The sequence below is a fragment of the Onychostruthus taczanowskii genome, unplaced genomic scaffold (assembly GCF_017590055.1).
Source record: "Onychostruthus taczanowskii isolate IOZ18803 unplaced genomic scaffold, ASM1759005v1 scaffold81, whole genome shotgun sequence".
In the NCBI taxonomy this organism is placed as follows: domain Eukaryota; kingdom Metazoa; phylum Chordata; class Aves; order Passeriformes; family Passeridae; genus Onychostruthus; species Onychostruthus taczanowskii.
In genome coordinates, this window is record NW_024506002.1 from 3,523,749 (window position 1) to 3,531,737 (window position 7,989).

Sequence of the window (7,989 nt, forward strand, 5' to 3'; positions counted from 1 at the left end):
CGGGGCAGAGCTGGCACACAGGGGCTCCCAGACCAGCATCCTCCCTCTGTGGAGCTGGGTCACGGATGTCAGTGAGCCCAATGGCTGTGGCTCTGTTCCTCCAGGTCTTTAATTAAGGCAGCTTGAGCTTCCCAAGCAGCGGGGTGTGAAAGCAGCACCTCGTAAAAACGTCCCAGTCCCAATAACACTTCTAAATCAGCTTCCTGGGATGCAGCTGTAACGCCCCCCTGGAGAAGCCGTGGCACACAGGGAAGGTTTTACTGGCTGTTAGTGATGAGCTTTGGCACAGAGGAGCACTCCAGCACTGCAGCACCTCACCAGCAGCTCCCACACCCTGCCCCACACCAGTGCAGACACTGCAACACCTGCTGCCCACTTTTAACTCTCCAAACAGCCAGAAATCAACAGTGCCAGCTCTCTCCTCTGCTGTTTTTCTGGTGGTGACCCATGTACAATTGATTGAAGCCTCCTGACACGCCAGCTGCTCCCAGGTTCCTTGCTGCAACCTTGAGGGAAGTCCCACAGGTCAGGTCACAGACTAAGAGCTGCTGAGGTGAACGTGTCCCTGGAGGGGGAACCTCATGATTAACAGCTCTTTAACCCAACTGAACCCCTGCAGGCTGGATGTGTTCAGAAGGACATGGTTAATTGTGGGAGCAATTAGCCTCTGCAAGAATTCACCAGGTACACGATGGATTCTCAGTGCCTGGAAGTGTTTAAATCTCAGTGGAAGTCTTTTGGAAAGATAAGCTTATGTTTGACCAGGGCGGACAGGCTTCATCCAGGAATAGCCAATTTTATGCAAGAAGAGATGAACAGAATGGTCTTTTGAGCTGGAAAATCTCTAAAATCTATGAAACTATTAAGAGAGAGTGAGACATTTCTAGTGGGTTTGACAGCTAGATGACAAATCTGTGTTAAATTCCACAGGATCCAAAGAAACTACTCAGCCTCATTTTCTGATATCCTCCAAGGGGTTTCCCAATGGGGGATTTTAGCTTTCCATTTTTTCGCTTTAGAATAATTTTCCGAGTTGGAAAACTTCTCAACCTCCCCTCCTCTCACCTCCCCCTGCTCCTCCATCCTTTCCTCTGTCTCGGAGAGTACGTGCCAAGCTGTGCGTGGGTGCACCCCTGGGAGAGGCAGCAGCACAGCCATCCCACACGTGTGAGGAGCAGAGCAGCGGGCACGAGTGGGAGAAGCCAAACTTTGCACTTTCCCAGCCCAGAGTGATCTCAGAGCCTGGGCATCACCCCCTTTGCCAGACCTGGAGAAGCCCCACAGCACGGGGAGGGAGTGCCGCACCCCTTTTGCTTCTCCAGAATAGTTTGGGTTATCAATATTTCCCTTTTAACTCTGCTGTGAAGCACAATCTTCCCAAATCCATCAGGGCACAGCAGCTGTGCTTGGGGCTGGCTCATCCCCCCAAATAATGGACACAGTCATGAGGCTCATGGCATGCTGCAGGTGATTAATAATTAATAATTGCTTCCAGGACCAATTGTTTCAGCCAAGACTTCTGAGTTTGGTATTTTATATGTGTTTTGAAAAAGATGGCAGATAATTGAAGGTGCAGAGTAATTCTCAATCAGTCATCACCTTTTGTGGACTTCCATCCCCACCAAAATAGAAACCTCTCACTCAGACATGCTGCACCCTCCATCCCAACCTTCCTCTGCTGGGCTGGCGTTGCAGGGAGACTCTTCAGGAAAGCCTGAAATACAAGTTTTGACCTTCTCCAGTAGTTCCTTGTCTGTCTTGAACTCGGCAGCTCCTCAGCAAGGAGGAAAAAAAAACAAGGGTCAATTGAAAGTGGAAGAAATGAATGAAAAGGTGGCTAGGCCCACCAATATTATTTAAAAATATAAATATTTAGGCCATTAAATGTAAAAGCAGTCAACCTCTGAATTTTGGTGGGGGTTCCTGACAGCCATGACAGCAGGACCCTGTATTGGAAAAATCTGCTCTCTCATGAGGCTGCCAGTCCTTCAGAGAGCAAAGAGGTTAATGAAAAAGAGGTAGAAAAGATTGCAATGTTTCCTGCACTTCCTTGTAATTTAAATGTGTGGTAAGTGGTAAGTACTGCATTGTTCCAGAAATCCCAAGTGGAAGAAGTAAAATAACAACCACTTGAAGGATTTAACCCAGAAGTCCCCAGCTGAATTCATATTTAAAATAGGAAGTTTGTATAAACCAGTGGAGAGCTTCGGAAAAAAATACATAAGCAGCAAACTTCTGGAATGGGGTAATTTGCAGAAGAACCTTTGGTCAGGCCTTCTGAAGGTGTCAGTCTTCCTCCTCTCAAGGGGAGTGTGACCATCCTCTGCACAATTCACTGTGCAGCACAGCAGGGGTGGTGGGAAAGGGGTCTGGGGACATGGAGCTGGATTTCAAAAGCCAGGGAGGATTTATCCCTTGGATCCTGCAGTCCTGCCTGCCCTGAGCTAGCCCAGCCTGGCTCAGGATGGGCAGGGCTGCGAGGGGGCTGAGCCAGGGAGGAGGATCAGCTCAGGGAGGGCAGGAAGGCAGCCCAGCAGCCAGCCTGCTGCAGAGAGACCATGGACATGATCTCAGCCTGGGGCCCTGCTGGGCTGCAGTGGGAATGGGCACCCTGGGCATGCAGGAGTCAGCAGGCAAGTCCACAGGGCACATCAGTTGAAACACAGCTTTGGTGGCCATTAAAATCATCCCCTAAAATTTCCACACGTGTCTTGAGGCAACTCGTGGGGCAGCCCAAGGTGAGAGAGGCAGGAGAGGTGACCTCCTGCCATAAGAGGACCCTCCAGCACTGCAGACCACCCCAAGGTTTCCTTGCCTGTCTGTGGTTGCCTTCTTTCTGCAGATAGCACCCAAGGGTCCTGTCACTCCCCATCTCCTCTCCCTGGCAGCTGGCAAACGATGGAGAAGCTGGCACTGCCCACCAGCAAAGCCAGCAGCGCTCTGGAAACCTTGCCTCCCCTCCTCAGGAGATGTGTTTTGTCAGTGCACTGACACAGCAGGGCCAGAGCTTCTCTCTCTCATTCTATGGGATCTGTTCCTGCCCCAAGAGAGAGCAGAGATGAACATCAGGACACAGCAGTGCAGGAGTGAGGGAGCCACAGCTCCCAGAGAGACTGTCGTGCTCAAACTGCAGCTAAGATGCCCTATCGACACACTGTCCCCTCTTGTCACCCCCTGTGCTGGCCCTGGCAGTCCTGTGGGATGCCTCTGCCAGTTTCTGAGTGCCACAAACACCCTGCTCTTCCCTGGGAATGCTGAGCTAGCCAGACAAACCCTGGCTGGGCTTCTGGCTTTGCCCACAAAGAAACTGGCTGATACTCATAGAGCTGCTCTCAGGCAGCAAAGCTGTTTCATTTGGTTGGGCTTTCCTTCTCTTTTTGATTTGTATCTTGGTTCTCAGTTGGTTCTGAGCACACCAAGAGCCTGCAGGAGGGGCCAGGCTGCTGTGGGTACATATCAAGACAGCCTTGCTGATTCAGAGTGACCAAGCATCTGACACGAATCCTCCCAAATCAGCAACGTGTGCGTGGTGACTACTGGCACTGCAGAAGTGGAAACCACGCACAGAGACCCTACAGATTTCATTTTTCATCCCTCTCCATACAGCTTGAGCCCTGGAGCCACAGTGACAGGCAGCTCTGCCCAGCACTCCCAGCCCCATCAAGGCTGAGGTTAGGGAAAGGCAGGTGCTGTGCCATCTCCTCTGTCCCAGCAGGAGCACAGGACCCTGTTTCAAAGACAAGCAAGAGCTGTGGGATCCTTCAGGTCACTCTGGAAGTGGCATTTGCTTCCAGCTCAGTTGGTCCCTGCTGCCTCAGTGATGGAGCACTGCAAGGTTTGTGGGGCACTTTCCCCTTGACAGCCCAGACCTTTCTGTTCAGCTTCTCTTGCCTTTTTGGAATCTGCTCTGCCTTCACCCAAGCTGAGTTATAAAGGCACAACACCACAAAAACCCCAGGTCTCCATAGCATTCTTAATGATGTTCCTGGTCTAACAGAGCAGATTTACTTTATCCAGTGAAGGCTACAGAAAACATTGCTGTTCCATGTCCGTCTGTCTGTCTCCCTCTTGCTCACTAGCTGTGAACAGCTTGCAGGGAAAATACACCTGAAAGCTCAGGTGTGCTCGTGCCTTGTGGCTGGGAGACCCCTGCAAATCAGGGCTTTGCACAGCAGATCCTCCCAGCCCTTCTTCTTCCCTTGCAACAGCAGCAGAGGTTTGGCGGAGCTGTGTCACCATCACATTTTCTGGAAAAACCCCCTTGCCCAGAATTTCTCTCCTGGGAAGCTGAGAAGCCTCAGAGGAAAAGGAAAACAATATTATCTCATTTGCTTCTCCTGTGTTTTGCTGCTTTGGAATGTGGTTGGAGATTGTTTATCCAACAGGTGATTGTTCCACTGGTTTAATGTGAATTGTTTTGACTCTTTGGCCAATCACGGCCAGGCTGTGTCGGGGCTCTGGAAGGAGTCACGAGTTTGTCATTAGTATCTTCTAGCCTTCTGTCTGTATTCTTTAGTATTCTTTAGTATTCTTTAGTATAGTTTTAGTTTAATATTCCTTAATATAGTATCATAAAATAATAAATTAGCCTTCTGAGAACATGGAGTCAGATTTATCATTCCTTCCTTTGTTTGGGAACCCCGCAAATACACGAGAGCTGCAAAGGCAGAGGACAGTAAATCCACACGGCACTCCCTGCGTTGTGTGAAGATTCATGGCTGTGCTCTCTGAAGGTCAGCTTCGTCTGCTGCAGGCAATTAGGGATAATCTATGGCTCCTGCTGCTGCTCCAGCTCTGGCCGTATGCTCCTTGTCAGCACCAGACCATTGGTCAAATAAAAGTCACAAGTGGTCAGTGTCCCAGAGAGATGCTGTGCTGAGAGCAGGAGCAGGGAGCTCCTCAGGTCGGGATGGGCTCCCAGGGATCCTGCACCTCTGAACAGCTGAGGAGACAGAGGGGGACAGGAGGCAGAGAGCCACAGCACCCCTCAGCTTCTGTCCCAGCGTTGTCCCCACAGAGCTGACAGAGCACCCACAGCCCTTTGCTCTCTCCATTGCTCTCTTATCTCTCTTATCTCCTTCACCCTTGAGATTGCATCACTTGCTCACCTTCCCTGCCCTGCCCTGGTGCCTTCCTCAGGGGCAGGACTCCTCCTTCCTGCCCTGGTCTCTCTCTGCATCTGCTTTTTTGAGTATTTCTCTGTTTGCAGGCAGAGATGGATGTAGACCACGTGCTGATGCCTAATGATATTTTTCCCTTTTTGTTTTTTTTCTTCTATATATTCTCTGTATTCCTTATATATATATTTTCAGCTCTGTAACCTATTGTTGTATCTATGGATGGTTTTCCCAGTACTTTTCCCTACCTTTTTCCTAAGCAGAAAGACAAAACACATTCCAGAGCCCCTATTTTCATCTACAAAGTTTAGTCCCATATGAGGGGGGAGGATTTAGAAGCGGCTTGAACTGGAGGGGGTGGAATTGCATCACCACTTGTGCTCTTAATTGGTGATTTTTGTCAATTATGCTAATTTGCTAAACTTATAAAACTGTATTCACCCCATCAGGGGGTGGGCATTTAGTGGACATTTTCCATATCTGCCCCTTGAGGCCACCAATAAAGACCAACTTTGTATTATCTCCTATACTAATATAATCTTGAAAGTGTGTTGTTTAATTTCTAGGTTTTTAAGGCATCAATGCAATTCCCTCCTTTGCACACTGGACTTGGAGGACCTCAGAGTTTGGGATGGCAGGAGGCAAAGGAGGGCTGTTCTGAAGTGGAGGCACAGGGGCAGGGAGAGGTCCCAGATGCCTGACAGACCCCAGGGCCACACTGAGTATGCTAGAACATGGATTTAGGAAATGACTTTGAAATCTGAGCCTGAAACCCTTGACTTAAAGTAATTTTCTCAAGGTTGCTTGCTTGATGGCAGTGGCAAGCATGGTCTCTGCAGTCTGCAGAAGGGGCCTTGGGATCCCACATCATTTATACCACTGAAACCAGCACCAGAGACAAGGCTACAACCCTGACCTGCTGACCCACAGCTGGGACCAGAGTCTGAGAGTGCCCTTCCAGTGCCTTTGGATTCTGGGATTGCACAAACTATCACAAAACAGCATATCCTGCAAATGAAGCCCATGTTAGATTGACAAGAGTTTTCTTAAGAAAGCAGCCCCAGGTGATGCAGGCAGCTTTTCACCAGGGACTGGCCCAGTGGCAATGAGGTCCCTGCTGGGGCCACTGGCAGCAGGGGGAAGGATGAAGGGATGGCAGATAAGGTGAGCTGGGCCATGCCCCAGGGGCTGGTCCCCCCTCCCAGGCCCAGCAGGGAACAGGAGCTGGGGCAAGTTCTCCCTCTGAATTGTCTCTATGGGAGCAGGAGGTGGATGAGTTTCCAGCCTCCCTGGCCCTGTCTCTCCCTGTTTGTCTGCTTTGGTTTTGAGCAGCCCCCAAGGCTGTGTTTTGGAGAGAGGGTTTCATCAGGCAAAGGAAAGGTACAAAGATGAGTTAATGAGAACGATTATTCAGTGACAGCTGCTGCCACTCACCTCCTAACGAGTGTAAGGTACAGCCTTGCAGAAACAAGCCTTTCTCTGATGATTATGTTCAGGAGATTAATTTAGGGAACTCTGCTTAAGACCCGTGGTGATCTTATTTGAAATCTAGTCAATGAACAGGCAAGTGTAGGGGAAAAACATACCTTGTTTAAGGTTCAGTTGCTGGGAGCAGACAGATGCTGGGGCTGGGCTGGGGCAGAGCAGAGACGTGCAGTGCTTGCTCTGCTGTCCCTGGGGTGTGAGCCACGGGCATGGCCCACCTGGAGCTCAGCAGGGCACAGCCTGCCTGCACAGCCATTTCACTCCCTGACTGCTGCAGTCCACACATCAAATCCCCTGCCTCAAGCCCACGGCTGGGGAAGGACTGGACCACGAGCTCCTGCAGGGAGCAGTGGCCCTGTGGTCCTGCAGGGAGACTCCTCTCTACAGCCACAGTCACCATGATATTTTATGAAAATCCCTTTGCCAGGATTTTCTGCTGAGAAGCCTCAGAAAAGAAATGCAAACAATAACTATCTGATGGCTGTGGAATGTGGTCTGGAGGTTGTTTACCAACAGGTGCATAATCTCATGTGAGTTGTTTTTACTTAATGATCAATCGCAGTCCAGCTGTGTCGGGCTCTCTGAGTGTGTCATGAGTTTTTTTATTATTCATTCCATTCCTTTCCTTTCTATCTCTCTGATGGATCCTTTCTCTCTATTCTTTTAGTATAGTTTTAGTACAGCATTTTAATATAATATAATATCATAATATAATAAATCAGCCTTCTGAAACATGGAGTCAAGATTCTCATCTCTTCCCTCGTCCTGGGGCCCTTGAACACAAGCATACAGCCACAGTCAGGTCTGCTAATGGCCATCCCTGTGTCTGTGCCTGAGAACTGCTCAGCACCAGCCTCTCCACACAGGCATGAGATGCCCAGGCTCAGCACATGCTGCCTGCTATTTAATGTCCCCATCAAGGCACAGAGAAACCAAATGGACTGGAAAACTGGCCTGGGATCAGTGCTTTCCTTCCAAACTGGCACCCACGGAAGGCAGGACTCCTCTCCTGGCATGCCCACCAGCCCCTGCCCAGCTGGCCAGGGACAGGGAGAGCAGCACTGCCAGGGGCTCTCTGCCCGTGCTGCAGAGGGTGGGACAGGGTGTCCCTGCTGCATCCCAGGGTGTCCCTGCTGTGTCCCAGGGTGTCCCTGGGGCCTGGCACACTGCCTGGGGGGACTGTCCCTGCTGCCCCAGTGCAGGCACAATGCTCAGCTCCCTTTGGGGCTGGCACCAGAGCCCTGCCACCAGCTCAGACAGATGGTGAGCCAGCCCAGCTCCATCTCCTGGGGCTCTTTGGCCACTACAGAGAGCTGAATTGGGCTGGCAGGTGTTCAGACCCCAAATGCAAACATTTGGGCAGGAGTGGCTGTGAGCCCAGTGGATG